Consider the following 15,926-nt stretch of genomic DNA (forward strand, 5'->3'; position numbering starts at 1 on the left):
CAAGAATCCATAGTTTGGAAATTAGGAGGTGTGGGGTACTAAAAACATCCAAAGTGCTGAGGAGGGGTTATTGAGGTGGTTCAGACATGTAGAGAGGGTGGAATAAAATAGAATGACTTGGAGAGTGTATGAATCTGTAGTGGAAGGAAGACGGGGTAGGGGTTGGCCTAGGAAAGGTTGGAGGGAGGGGGTAAAAGAGGTTTTGTGTATGAGGGGCTTGGACTTCCAGCAAGCATGCATGAGCATGTTTGATAGGAGTGAGTGGAGACAAATGGTTTTTAGGACTTGATGTGCTGTTGAAGTGTGAGCAAGGTAACATTTATGAAGGGATTCAGCGAAAACGGCAGGCCAGAGTTGAGTCCTGGAGGTGGGAAGTACAGTACCTGCACTCTGAAGGAGGGGTGTGAATGTTGCAGTTTTATAACTGTAGTGTAACAGCACCTATGGCAAGACAGTGATGGAGTGAATGATGAAAGTTTTTCTCTTTTTTTGGGCCACCCTGCCTTGGTGGGAAACGACCAATGTGTTAATAAATAATAATAATATAATCAAACTAAGAGCAAAATCCTATGAGGTCGTACAGCACTGTGATAATACAGCTGACCCGTCAAGGAACACGTGCCTTGATGCTGGTGAGGGCTCTTGATTCTAGGAACTGAAGCTACTAACCTCAGGCATTACTTGATACAAGGCTTTCCCATGAATATAATTATTATAGCTGATTACTGTCCACAAGAATGGGTATAGGGAAACTATCCTTATTGAGATATGTATAGGATGACTACCCTCACTGTATTGGGTATTGGATGACTACCCTCACTGCTGGGTATGGTGTGACTACCCTCACTATTGGGTATAGGTTGACTACCCTCACTATTGGGTATAGGTTGACTACCTTCAGTGTATAGGGTATTGGGTGACTACCTTCACTGATGGGTATGGGGTGATTACCCTCACTGCTGGGTATTGGATGACTACCTTCATTGCTGGGTATGGGGTGACTACCCTCACTGCTGGGTATTGGATGACTACCTTCACTGCTGGGTATGGGGTGACTACCTTCACTGCTGGATATTGGATGACTCCCTTCACTGCTGGGTATGGGGTGATTACCCTCACTGCTGGGTATGGTGTGGCTACCCTCACTGTACTGGGTATGGGGTGACTATCATTGTATTGGGTATTGGGCGACTACCCACACTATTGGGTATGGGGTGACTACCATCATTAATGGGTATAGGTTGACTCCCCTAACTCTAATGGGTATAGTGTGACTATCCCTAACTGTACTGGGTTAAGGGTGACTACCCTGACTGTATTGGGTATAAGATGACTCTCCTTACTAAGATAGGTATAAGATGATTACCCTCACTTTGATGGGTATAGGATGACTAGCTTCACTAAGATAGGTACCGGGTGACTACCTTCATTATGATGAGTACAGGGTGACTACCTTTGTTGAGATGGGTACCGGGTGACTACCTTCACTAAGATGGGTACTGGGTGACTACCTTCGTTGAGATGGGTACCGGGTGATTACCTTTGCTGAGATGTGTACCAGGTGACTACCTTCACTGAGATGTGTACCGGGTGACTACCTTCCCTGAGATGTGTACCAGGTGACTATCTTTGCTGAGATGTGTACTGGGTGACTACCTTTGCTGAGATGGGTACTGGGTGACTACCTTCACTGAGATGGGTACCGGGTGACTACCTTCGTTGAGATGTGTACTGGGTGGCTACCTTCACTGAGATGGGTACTGGGTGACTACCTTCACTGAGATGTGTACCGGGTGACTACCTTCACTGAGATGTGTACTGGGTGACTACCTTCACTGAGATGTGTACCGGGTGACTAAGTTCACTGAGATGTGTACCGGGTGACTACCTTCACTGAGATGTGTACCGGGTGACTACCTTCGCTGAGATGTGTACCGGGTGACTACCTTCACTGAGATGTGTATCGGGTGACTACCTTCACTGAGATGTGTACCGGGTGACTACATCCGCTGAGATGTGTACCGGGTGACTACCTTCACTGAGATGTGTACCGGGTGACTACCTTTGCTGAGATGTGTACTGGGTGACTACCTTTGCTGAGATGTGTACTGGGTGACTACCTTCACTGAGATGTGTACCGGGTGACTACCTCCGCTGGGATGTGTACCGGGTGACTACCTTCACTGAGATGTGTATCAGGTGACTACCTTCACTGAGATGTGTACCGGGTGACTACCTCCGCTGAGATGTGTACCGGGTGACTACCTTCACTGAGATGTGTACCGGGTGACTACTTTCGCTGAGATGTGTACTGGGTGACTACCTTTGCTGAGATGTGTACTGGGTGACTATCTTCACTGAGATGTGTATCGGGTGACTACCTTCACTGAGATGTGTACCGGGTGACTACCTCCGCTGAGATGTGTACCGGGTGACTACCTTCACTGAGATGTGTACCGGGTGACTACCTCCGCTGAGATGTGTACCGGGTGACTACCTTCACTGAGATGTGTACCGGGTGACTACCTTCGCTGAGATGTGTACTGGGTGACTACCTTTGCTGAGATGTGTATCGGGTGACTACCTTCACTGAGATGTGTACTGGGTGACTACCTTCACTGAGATGTGTACTGGGTGACTACCCTCACTGAGATGTGTACTGGGTGACTACCTTTGCTGAGATGTGTACCGGGTGACTACCTTCGCTGAGATGTATACTGGGTGACTACCTTCACTGAGATGTGTACCGGGTGACTACCTTCATTGAGATGTGTACCAGGTGACTACCTTTGCTGAGATGTGTACCGGGTGACTACCTTCACTGAGATGTGTACCAGGTGACTACCTTCACTGAGATGTGTACCGGGTGACTACCTTCGCTGAGATGTGTACCGGGTGACTACCTTCACTGAGATGTGTACCGGGTGACTACCTTCGCTGAGATGTGTACCGGGTGACTACCTTCACTGAGATGTGTGCTGGGTGACTACCTTCACTGAGATGTGTACTGGGTGACTACCTTCACTGAGATGTGTACCGGGTGACTACCTTCACTGAGATGTGTACCGGGTGACTACCTTCACTGAGATGTGTACCGGGTGACTACCTTCACTGAGATGTGTGCGGGGTGACTACCTTCACTGAGATGTGTACCGGGTGACTACCTTCACTGAGATGTGTACCGGGTGACTACCTTCACTGAGATGTGTACCGGGCGACTACCTTCACTGAGATGTGTACCGGGTGACTACCTTCACTGAGATGTGTACCGGGTGACTACCTTCACTGAGATGTGTACCGGGTGACTACCTTCACTGAGATGTGTACCGGGTGACTACCTTCACTGAGATGTGTACCGGGTGACTACCTTCACTGAGATGTGTATGGGGTGACTACCTTCACTGAGATGTGTACCGGGTGACTACCTTCACTGAGATGTGTACCGGGTGACTACCTTCACTGAGATGTGTACCGGGTGACTACCTTCACTGAGATGTGTACCGGGTGACTACCTTCACTGAGATGTGTACTACCTTCACTGGATGTGACTACCTTCACTGAGATGTGTACCGGGTGACTACCTTCACTGAGATGTGTGCCGGGTGACTACCTTCACTGAGATGTGTGCCGGGTGACTACCTTCACTGAGATGTGTGCCGGCTGACTACCTTCACTGAGATGTGTACCGGGTGACTACCTTCACTGAGATGTGTACCGGGTGACTACCTTCACTGAGATGTGTACCGGCTGACTACCTTCACTGAGATGTGTACCGGGTGACTACCTTCACTGAGATGTGTACTACCTTCACTGAGATGTGTACCGGGTGACTACCTTCACTGAGATGTGTACCGGGTGACTACCTTCACTGAGATGTGTACCGGGTGACTACCTTCACTGAGATGTGTACCGGGTGACTACCTTCACTGAGATGTGTACCGGGTGACTACCTTCACTGAGATGTGTACCGGGTGACTACCTTCACTGAGATGTGTACCGGGTGACTACCTTCACTGAGATGTGTACCGGGTGACTACCTTCACTGAGATGTGTACCGGGTGACTACCTTCACTGAGATGTGTGCCGGGTGACTACCTTCACTGAGATGTGTACCCACTGCCATGTACAGTAGGATAGCTGCAGATTGTGAGTGTTCCCACTGCCATGTACAGTAGGATAGCTGCAGACTGCGAGTGTTCCCACTGCCATGTACAGTAGGATAGCTGCAGACTGCGAGTGTTCCCACTGCCATGTACAGTAGGATAGCTGCAGATTGTGAGTGTTCCCACTGCCATGTACAGTAGGATAGCTGCAGACTGCGAGTGTTCCCACTGCCATGTACAGTAGGATAGCTGCAGATTGCGAGTGTTCCCACTGCCATGTACAGTAGGATAGCTGCAGACTGCGAGTGTTCCCACTGCCATGTACAGTAGGATAGCTGCAGACTGCGAGTGTTCCCACTGCCATGTACAGTAGGATAGCTGCAGATTGCGAGTGTTCCCACTGCCATGTACAGTAGGATAGCTGCAGACTGCGAGTGTTCCCACTGCCATGTACAGTAGGATAGCTGCAGATTGCGAGTGTTCCCACTGCCATGTACAGTAGGATAGCTGCAGATTGCGAGTGTTCCCACTGCCATGTACAGTAGGATAGCTGCAGACTGCGAGTGTTCCCACTGCCATGTACAGTAGGATAGCTGCAGATTGCGAGTGTTCCCACTGCCATGTACAGTAGGATAGCTGCAGACTGCGAGTGTTCCCACTGCCATGTACAGTAGGATAGCTGCAGACTGCGAGTGTTCCCACTGCCATGTACAGTAGGATAGCTGCAGATTGCGAGTGTTCCCACTGCCATGTACAGTAGGATAGCTGCAGACTGCGAGTGTTCCCACTGCCATGTACAGTAGGATAGCTACAGATTGCGAGTGTTCCCACTGCCATGTACAGTAGGATAGCTGCAGACTGCGAGTGTTCCCACTGCCATGTACAGTAGGATAGCAGCAGACTGCGAGTGTTCCCACTCCCATGTACAGTAGGATAGCAGCAGACTGCGAGTGTTCCCACTGCCATGTACAGTAGGATAGCTACAGATTGTGAGTGTTCCCACTGCCATGTACAGTAGGATAGCTGCAGACTGCGAGTGTTCCCACTGCCATGTACAGTAGGATAGCAGCAGACTGCGAGTGTTCCCACTGCCATGTACAGTAGGATAGCAGCAGACTGCTAGTGTTTTCACTGCCATGTACAGTAGGATAGCTGCAGACTGCGAGTGTTCCCACTGCCATGTACAGTAGGATAGCTACAGACTGCTAGTGTTTTCACTGCCATGTACAGTAGGATAGCTACAGACTGCTAGTGTTTTCACTGCCATGTACAGTAGGATACCAGCAGACTGCTAGTGTTTTCACTGCCATGTACAGTAGGATAGCTACAGACTGCTAGTGTTTTCACTGCCATGTACAGTAGGATAGCTGCAGACTGCTAGTGTTTTCACTGCCATGTACAGTAGGATAGCTGCAGATTGCGAGTGTTCCCACTGCCATGTACAGTAGGATAGCTGCAGACTGCTAGTGTTTTCACTGCCATGTACAGTAGGATAGCTACAGACTGCTAGTGTTTTCACTGCCATGTACAGTAGGATAGCTGCAGACTGCGAGTGTTCCCACTGCCATGTACAGTAGGATAGCTGCAGACTGCGAATGTTCCCACTGCCATGTACAGTAGGATAGCTGCAGATTGTGAGTGTTCCTACTGCTATGTACAGTAGGATAGCTGCAGATTGTGAGTGTTCCTACTGCTATGTACAGTAGGATAGCTGCAGACTGCGAGTGTTCCCACTGCCATGTACAGTAGGATAGCAGCAGACTGCTAGTGTTCCCACTGCCACGTACAGTAGGATAGCAGCAGACTGCTAGTGTTCCCACTGCCACGTACAGTAGGAATGCCCCCAATAAAAAGTAGAGGCGCCATTGGTACACTAAGAGAAAACACCATAAGTGTCCGGGGCCCAAGACTGTTCAACAGCCTCCCATCAAGCATTAGGGGAATTACCAATAAACCCCTGTCTGCCTTCAAGAGAGAGCTGGACAGATACCTAAAGTCAGTGCCGGATCAGCCGGGCTGTGGCTCGTACGTCGGACTGCGTGCGGCCAGCAGTAACAGCCTAGTTGATCAGGCCCTGATCCATCGGGAGGCCTGGTCATGGACCGGGCCGCGGGGGCGTTGATCCCCGGAATAACCTCCAGGTAGTGTAGCCTCTCACAATAATACAAATACTACATATTTTTATTTAATTTCGATTTTTCGGTCGTACGTTGTTTGCGTGTGGCCAGCAGTAATAGACTGGTTGATCAGGCTCTGATCCACTGGGAGGCCTGGTCACGGACTGGGACGCGGGGGCGTTGACCCCCGGAACACCCTCCAGGTACACAAAATATAATGTAGTGTATCTCTGGCAGCTACCTCCATTATGATAGTTATGGTGCAGCTACCTCCATTATGATAGTTATGGTGCAGCTACCTCCATTGTGATAGTTATGGTGCAGCTACCTCCATTGTGATAGTTATGGTGCAACTACCTCCATTGTGATAGTTATGGTGCAGCTACCTCCATTATGATAGTTATGGTGCAGCTACCTCCATTATGATAGTTATGGTGCAGCTACCTCCATTATGATAGTTATGGTGCAACTACCTCCATTATGATAGTTATGATGCAGCTACCTCCATTATGATTGTTATGGTGCAACTACCTCCATTATGATAGTTATGGTGCAAATACCTCCATTGTGATAGTTATGGTGCAACTACCTCCATTATGATAGTTATGGTGCAACTACCTCCATTATGATAGTTATGGTGTAACTACCTCCATTATGATAGTTATGGTGCAACTACCTCCATTATGATAGTTATGATGCAGCTACCTCCATTATGATAGTTATGGTGCAACCACCTCCATTATATTTATGGTGCAACTACCTCCATTGTGATAGTTATGGTGCAGCTACCTCCATTATGATAGTTATGATGCAGCTACCTCCATTATATTTATGGTGCAACTACCTCCATTGTGATAGTTATGGTGCAACTACCTCCATTGTGATAGTTATGGTGCAGCTACCTCCATTATGATAGTTATGATGCAGCTACCTCCATTATATTTATGGTGCAACTACCTCCATTGTGATAGTTATGATGCAGCTACCTCCATTATATTTATGGTGCAACTACCTCCATTGTGATAGTTATGATGCAGCTACCTCCATTATATTTATGGTGCAACTACCTCCATTGTGATAGTTATGGTGCAGCTACCTCCATTATGATAGTTATGATGCAGCTACCTCCATTATGATAGTTATGGTGCAACCACCTCCATTATATTTATGGTGCAACTACCTCCATTGTGATAGTTATGGTGCAACTACCTCCATTATGATAGTTATGATGCAGCTACCTCCATTATGATAGTTATGGTGCAACCACCTCCATTATATTTATGGTGCAACTACCTCCATTGTGATAGTTATGGTGCAGCTACCTCCATTATGATAGTTATGGTGCAACTACCTCCATTATGATAGTTATGGTGCAACTACCTCCATTATGATAGTTATGGTGCAACTACCTCCATTATGATAGTTATGGTGCAACTACCTCCATTATGATAGTTATGGTGCAACTACCTCCATTATGATAGTTATGGTGCAACTACCTCCATTATGATAGTTATGATGCAGCTACCTCCATTATGATAGTTATGGTGCAACCACCTCCATTATATTTATGGTGCAACTACCTCCATTGTGATAGTTATGGTGCAGCTACCTCCATTATGATAGTTATGGTGCAACTACCTCCATTATGATAGTTATGGTGCAATTTCCTCCATTATGATAGTTATGGTGCAGCTTCCTCCATTGTGATAGTTATGGTGCAACTACCTCTATTGTGATAGTTATGGTGCAGCTACCTCCATTATGATAGTTATGGTGCAGCTACCTCCATTGTGATAGTTATGATGCAACTACCTCCATTATGATAGTTATGGTGCAGCTACCTCCATTGTGATAGTTATGGTGCAGCTACCTCCATTATGATAGTTATGATGCAACTACCTCCATTATGATAGTTATGGTGCAGCTACCTCCATTGTGATAGTTATGGTGCAGCTACCTCCATTGTGATAGTTATGGTGCAGCTACCTCCATTATGATAGTTATGGTGCAGCTACCTCCATTGTGATAGTTATGGTGCAACTACCTCCATTGTGATAGTTATGGTGCAACTACCTCCATTGTGATAGTTATGGTGCAACTACCTCCATTATGATAGTTATGGTGCAGCTACCTCCATTGTGATAGTTATGGTGCAACTACCTCCATTGTGATAGTTATGGTGCAACTACCTCCATTGTGATAGTTATGGTGCAACTACCTCCATTATGATAGTTATGGTGCAGCTACCTCCATTGTGATAGTTATGGTGCAGCTACCTCCATTGTGATAGTTATGGTGCAGCTACCTCCATTGTGATAGTTATGGTGCAACTACCTCCATTGTGATAGTTATGGTGCAACTACCTCCATTGTGATAGTTATGGTGCAGCTACCTCCATTATGATAGTTATGGTGCAACTACCTCCATTATGATAGTTATGGTGCAACTACCTCCATTGTGATAGTTATGGTGCAGCTACCTCCATTGTGATAGTTATGGTGCAGCTACCTCCATTGTGATAGTTATGGTGCAACTACCTCCATTGTGATAGTTATGGTGCAGCTACCTCCATTATGATAGTTATGGTGCAACTACCTCCATTATGATAGTTATGGTGCAGCTACCTCCATTATGATAGTTATGGTGCAACTACATCCCTTATGATAGTCATGGTGCAGCTACCTCCATTATGATAGTTATGGTGCAACTACATCCCTTATGATAGTCATGGTGCAACTACCTCCATTATGATAGTTATGGTGCAACTACCTCCATTATGATAGTTATGGTGCAACTACCTCCATTATGATAGTTATGGTGTAACTACCTCCATTATGATAGTTATGGTGCAACTACCTCCATTATGATAGTTATGATGCAGCTACCTCCATTATGATAGTTATGGTGCAACCACCTCCATTATATTTATGGTGCAACTACCTCCATTGTGATAGTTATGGTGCAGCTACCTCCATTATGATAGTTATGATGCAGCTACCTCCATTATATTTATGGTGCAACTACCTCCATTGTGATAGTTATGGTGCAACTACCTCCATTGTGATAGTTATGGTGCAGCTACCTCCATTATGATAGTTATGATGCAGCTACCTCCATTATATTTATGGTGCAACTACCTCCATTGTGATAGTTATGATGCAGCTACCTCCATTATATTTATGGTGCAACTACCTCCATTGTGATAGTTATGATGCAGCTACCTCCATTATATTTATGGTGCAACTACCTCCATTGTGATAGTTATGGTGCAGCTACCTCCATTATGATAGTTATGATGCAGCTACCTCCATTATGATAGTTATGGTGCAACCACCTCCATTATATTTATGGTGCAACTACCTCCATTGTGATAGTTATGGTGCAACTACCTCCATTATGATAGTTATGATGCAGCTACCTCCATTATGATAGTTATGGTGCAACCACCTCCATTATATTTATGGTGCAACTACCTCCATTGTGATAGTTATGGTGCAGCTACCTCCATTATGATAGTTATGGTGTAACTACCTCCATTATGATAGTTATGGTGCAACTACCTCCATTATGATAGTTATGGTGCAACTACCTCCATTATGATAGTTATGGTGCAACTACCTCCATTATGATAGTTATGGTGCAACTACCTCCATTATGATAGTTATGGTGCAACTACCTCCATTATGATAGTTATGATGCAGCTACCTCCATTATGATAGTTATGGTGCAACCACCTCCATTATATTTATGGTGCAACTACCTCCATTGTGATAGTTATGGTGCAGCTACCTCCATTATGATAGTTATGGTGCAACTACCTCCATTATGATAGTTATGGTGCAATTTCCTCCATTATGATAGTTATGGTGCAGCTTCCTCCATTGTGATAGTTATGGTGCAACTACCTCTATTGTGATAGTTATGGTGCAGCTACCTCCATTATGATAGTTATGGTGCAGCTACCTCCATTGTGATAGTTATGATGCAACTACCTCCATTATGATAGTTATGGTGCAGCTACCTCCATTGTGATAGTTATGGTGCAGCTACCTCCATTATGATAGTTATGATGCAACTACCTCCATTATGATAGTTATGGTGCAGCTACCTCCATTGTGATAGTTATGGTGCAGCTACCTCCATTGTGATAGTTATGGTGCAGCTACCTCCATTATGATAGTTATGGTGCAGCTACCTCCATTGTGATAGTTATGGTGCAACTACCTCCATTGTGATAGTTATGGTGCAACTACCTCCATTGTGATAGTTATGGTGCAACTACCTCCATTATGATAGTTATGGTGCAGCTACCTCCATTGTGATAGTTATGGTGCAACTACCTCCATTGTGATAGTTATGGTGCAACTACCTCCATTGTGATAGTTATGGTGCAACTACCTCCATTATGATAGTTATGGTGCAGCTACCTCCATTGTGATAGTTATGGTGCAGCTACCTCCATTGTGATAGTTATGGTGCAGCTACCTCCATTGTGATAGTTATGGTGCAACTACCTCCATTGTGATAGTTATGGTGCAACTACCTCCATTGTGATAGTTATGGTGCAGCTACCTCCATTATGATAGTTATGGTGCAACTACCTCCATTATGATAGTTATGGTGCAACTACCTCCATTGTGATAGTTATGGTGCAACTACCTCCATTGTGATAGTTATGGTGCAACTACCTCCATTGTGATAGTTATGGTGCAACTACCTCCATTATGATAGTTATGGTGCAGCTACCTCCATTGTGATAGTTATGGTGCAACTACCTCCATTATGATAGTTATGGGGCAACTACCCCCACTAAGATAGGTATGGAGCAACTACCTCCACTAAGATAGGTATGGTGCAACTACCTCCATTATAATAGTTATGGAGCAACTACCTCCACTAAGATATGTATGATGCAATTACCTCCATTATAATAGTTATGGAGCAACTACCTCAATTAAGATAGGTATGGAGCAACTACCTCCACTAATTCAATTCAATTCAATTCAAAGTTTATTCTCTATAAGGATTACAATGCTGAGTTTACAGAATTTGGTTGTTGTGTGGTTTACATGTAGTTAAATAATGATTACAGAGTGTACCACTAGAACACCTAGCATGGCTAGGCATTTCGGGTAGACTTAGTTTAATTCTTAATTTTAAAATATTACAAATTATGAGGTAAGTTGGTATTATGGCTAAGTGACTAAATACTAGTTTGTGAGTTTAGCAATGTGAACGCTTTTGTTTTGGCACAGTACATAGTTTCAGTATTGGAGTATCACAGGATTCATTATTTTAAGATTGAGATTAATATTTCTGTTTATGGTCAAATGGGTGAGTGAGTGTAAGTGTGAACCACCAGGTGGTATTCTTGTAGTTAGTTGATGGGGTGTATCAGGGAGATAAGATGTTTTCTAATGGTAGTTTTGAAGGTGATGAATGTGTCTGCAGTTCTAGAGTTCTCAGGTAGGGTATTCCAGATTTTAGGGCCTTTGACATACATTGAATTTTTGTAAAGGTTTAGTCGGACACGGGGAATGTCGTAGAGATGTTTGTGTCTGGTGTTATGCCTGTGGGTCCTGTCACAACTATCAAGAAAGCGTTTTAGGTCAAGGTTGATATTGGAGTTTAAGGTCCTGTAGATGTAGATTGCACAGTAGTAAGTGTGGATGTACTGAACTGGGAGTAAGTTTAGGTCTATGAAGAGTGGGGGGGGGGGTGGTGCTAGGGATGGGATTTAGTGATTATTCTTACTGCAGCTTTTTGTTGGGTTATTATTGGCTTTAGGTGTGTTGCTGCAGTTGATCCCCAAGCACAAATAGCATAGGTGAGGTATGGATAAATAAGTGAGTGGTATAGTGTGAGAAGGGCATTTTGCGGCACGTAGTATCGTATCTTGGAGAGGATCCCAACCGTTTTGGATACTTTTTTGGTGCAACTACCTCCATTATAATAGTTATGGAGCAACTACCTCCACTAAGATAGGTATGGAGCAACTACCTCCACTAAGATAGGTATGGTGCAACTACCTCCATTATAATATTTATGGAGCAACTACCTCCACTGAGATAGGTATGGTGCAACTACCTCCATTACAATAGTTATGGAGCAACTACCTCCACTAAAATAGGTATGGAGCAACTACCTCCATTATAATAGTTATGGAGCAACTACCTCAACTAAGGTATGGTGCAACTACCTCCATTATGATAGTTATGGAGCAACTACCTCCATTATGATAGTTATGAAGCAACTACCTCCATTATGATAGTTATGGAGCAACTACTTCCATTATAATAGTTATGGAGCAACTACCTCAACTAAGGTATGGTGCAACTACCTCCATTATGATAGTTATGGAGCAACTACCTCCATTATGATAGTTATGAAGCAACTACCTCCATTATGATAGTTATGGAGCAACTACCTCCATTATGATAGTTATGAAGCAACTACCTCCATTATGATAGTTATGGAGCAACTACTTCCATTATAATAGTTATGGAGCAACTACCTCAACTAAGGTATGGTGCAACTACCTCCATTATGATAGTTATGGAGCAACTACTTCCACTAAGATAGGTATGGTGCATCTACCTCCATTATGATAGTTATGGAGCAACTACTTCCACTAAGATAGGTATGGTGCAACTACCTCCATTATGATAGTTGTGGAGCAACTACTTCCACTAAGATAGGTATGGTGCAACTACCTCCATTATGATAGTTATGGAGCAACTACTTCCACTAAGATAGGTATGGTGCAACTACCTCCATTATGATAGTTATGGAGTAACTACCTCAATTAAGGTATGGTACAACTACCTCATTATGATAGTTATGGAGCAACTACCTCCATTATGATAGTTATGGAGTAACTACCTCCACTAAGATAGGTATGGGGCAACTACCTCCACTAACAAATATACTCAACAGACGTCCTCCTCGGCTGAGAAGCACACTTCGTCAGATCCAGTTGCATGATGGGTCTCTTCTAGAATATGTAAGCAGATACAGGTATCTAGACTTTGAGGTTCCACTACTTGGACCTGTTGTAACGAGACTTTGTCGCCAATACAAAGAAAGGCTGAGAGCACTTAGAGTTGTGGCAGGTTTTCATCCCAGGTATGGAGCTAATGTTAAAATTGTGAAAATGATGTATTTTGTTTATTTTAAATCATTGGTTGATGTTGCGGCGCCACTACTTGCACTCGTGTCTGACTGGAAGCTTGAAAGGGCTGGAAAAAATTGCAAAACGAAGCAATGAGCATCATCCTAGGATGTCCTCGTACTGCCAAAATTTTAAATATGCGGAAAAAAAATTAATGTTCCAAGCATTAGAGATCGTGTTACTGAAAGAAATATCCTTATTGGGGTCAATATGCTTAGGCTAGCCCATTCAAACCCCTGCACAGAAGCCCTCCAAACTTTCCTCAGCACTGGTGAACATCCTTCCAGATGGATCGAAAAAACTGGAACCGACCTCCGCATGAACCAGCTACATGATCTATATCAAGTTAGGCAACAGAGACACTTCCCTGCTCCATGGGATATTACCCCATTCCAAACTACCATTCCTCCATTTCCCCCCAAAACTCTTCTTAAATCACAACCAAAGCTTCGTCTTGAAGCCAAACATGATGCCTTAAGCTGTATTGATAACTTAGTCACACAGAACACTCTTTCACAAATTATTTACGTTGATGGTTCTGTTCACCAGTCCACTGGTGCAGCTGGTAGTGCTGCTGTTGTCATACAGAGTGATGGCTCTCATAAAGAAATTGGAGCACGCATCAATAACTGGGCCTCTACCCTTCAAACAGAACTGTTTGCCATACTCCTTGCACTCAAATGTGTCCATGTATCTAAGGTTGACACTTTAATTGTAACTGATTTTCTGTCATCCATAAATGCTCTCAACTCATTAAGTATAAATTGTGGCATGCTTGTGTCAGAAGCCAGACATAGGTATGGTAAGATTGTGGACAGTGGAGTCAGAGTGCACATGCTGTGGATTCCATCTCACATTGGTCTTCAGATGCATGATAGAACTGATAAATTGGCTAAGCTGTATGCTTTCAAAGAGGGAGTAGATTACAATCTTGGGTTGTCAGTTAGCAGTTTGAGAACAATAATACGAAAAGAACTTCAAATGAACTTTATTGACTTAAGACTTAGGGAGATTGACACAAGTCAGTCCATCTATCATCATTCCATCATGCAGGAGGAGCCACATGTCTATGGTGCATCCAACAAGATAAGCAGACTCTTGGATGTCACTACTGCCCGGCTCCGGCTGGGTTACAAGTATCTTTGGCAGGTTAAATCACCACCACCAGATGTAGACCAAACGAAATGTAAACTTTGCCAGATGGACTATTGTCACACCTTGCGTCATTATGTACTGGAGTGCGATAAAATTAATGAATTTAGAAACAACTCACTCAGAAATGTTCAAGAAATGGCAAAGTATTTTATCCACAGTGGTATATTACAGACCATTCTGGAGAAATACCCTGACTTTGCTAGCTGTAAATAAAGCATTACCATGTGTGTGTGTGTGTGTGTGTGTGTGTGTGTGTGTGTGTACTCACCTATTTGTGGTTGCAGGGGTCGAGTCACAGCTCCTGGCCCCGCCTCTTCGCTGATTGCTACTAGGTCCTCTCTCTCCCTGCCCCATGAGCTCTATCATACCTCGCCTTAAAACTATGTATGGTTCCTGCCTCCACTACATCCCTTTCTAGGCTATTCCATGGCCTGACTACTCTATGACTGAAGAAATACTTCCTAACATCCCTTTGATTCATCTGAGTCTTCAACTTCCAATTGTGACCTCTTGTGTCTGTGTCCCTTCTCTGGAACATCCCGTCTTTGTCCACCTTGTCTATTCCGCGCAGTATTTTATATGTCGTTATCATGTCTCCCCTGACCCTCCTGTCCTCCAGTGTCGTCAGGCCGATTTCCCTCAACCTTTCTTCGTAGGACAATCCCCGTAGCTCTGGGACTAGTCTTGTTGCAAACCTTTGCACTTTCTCTAATTTCTTGACGTGCTTGACTAGGTGTGGATTCCAAACTGGTGCTGCATACTCCAGTATGGGCCTGACGTAGATGGTATACAGAGTCTTAAACGAATCCTTACTGAGGTATCGGAACGCTATCCGTAGGTTTGCCAGGCGCCCGTATGCTGCAGCAGTTATCTGATTGATGTGCGCCTCAGGAGATATGCTCGGTGTTATACTCACCCCCAGATCTTTTTCCTTGAGTGAGGTTTGCAGTCTTTGGCCATCTAAACTATATTGTGTCTGCGGTCTTCTTTGCCCTTCCCCAATCTTCATGACTTTGCATTTGGCAGGGTTAAATTCAAGGAGCCAGTTGCTGGACCAGGCTTGTAGCCTGTCCAGGTCTCTTTGTAGTCCTGCCTGATCCTCGTCCGATTTGATTCTTCTCATTAACTTCGCATCATCTGCAAACAAGGACACTTCTGAGTCTATCCCTTCCGTTATGTCGTTCACATATACCAAGAACAGAACAGGTCCTAGGACTGACCCCTGTGGAACCCCGCTTGTCACAGGCGCCCACTCTGACACCTCGTCGCGTACCATGACTCGTTGTTGCCTCCCTGTCAGGTATTCTCTGATCCATTGCAGTGCCTTTCCTGTTATGTGTGCCTGATCCTCTAGCTTTTGCAGTAACCTCTTGTGAGGAA

Source organism: Cherax quadricarinatus, chromosome 18 (assembly GCF_038502225.1).
Source record: "Cherax quadricarinatus isolate ZL_2023a chromosome 18, ASM3850222v1, whole genome shotgun sequence".
Classification (NCBI taxonomy): domain Eukaryota; kingdom Metazoa; phylum Arthropoda; class Malacostraca; order Decapoda; family Parastacidae; genus Cherax; species Cherax quadricarinatus.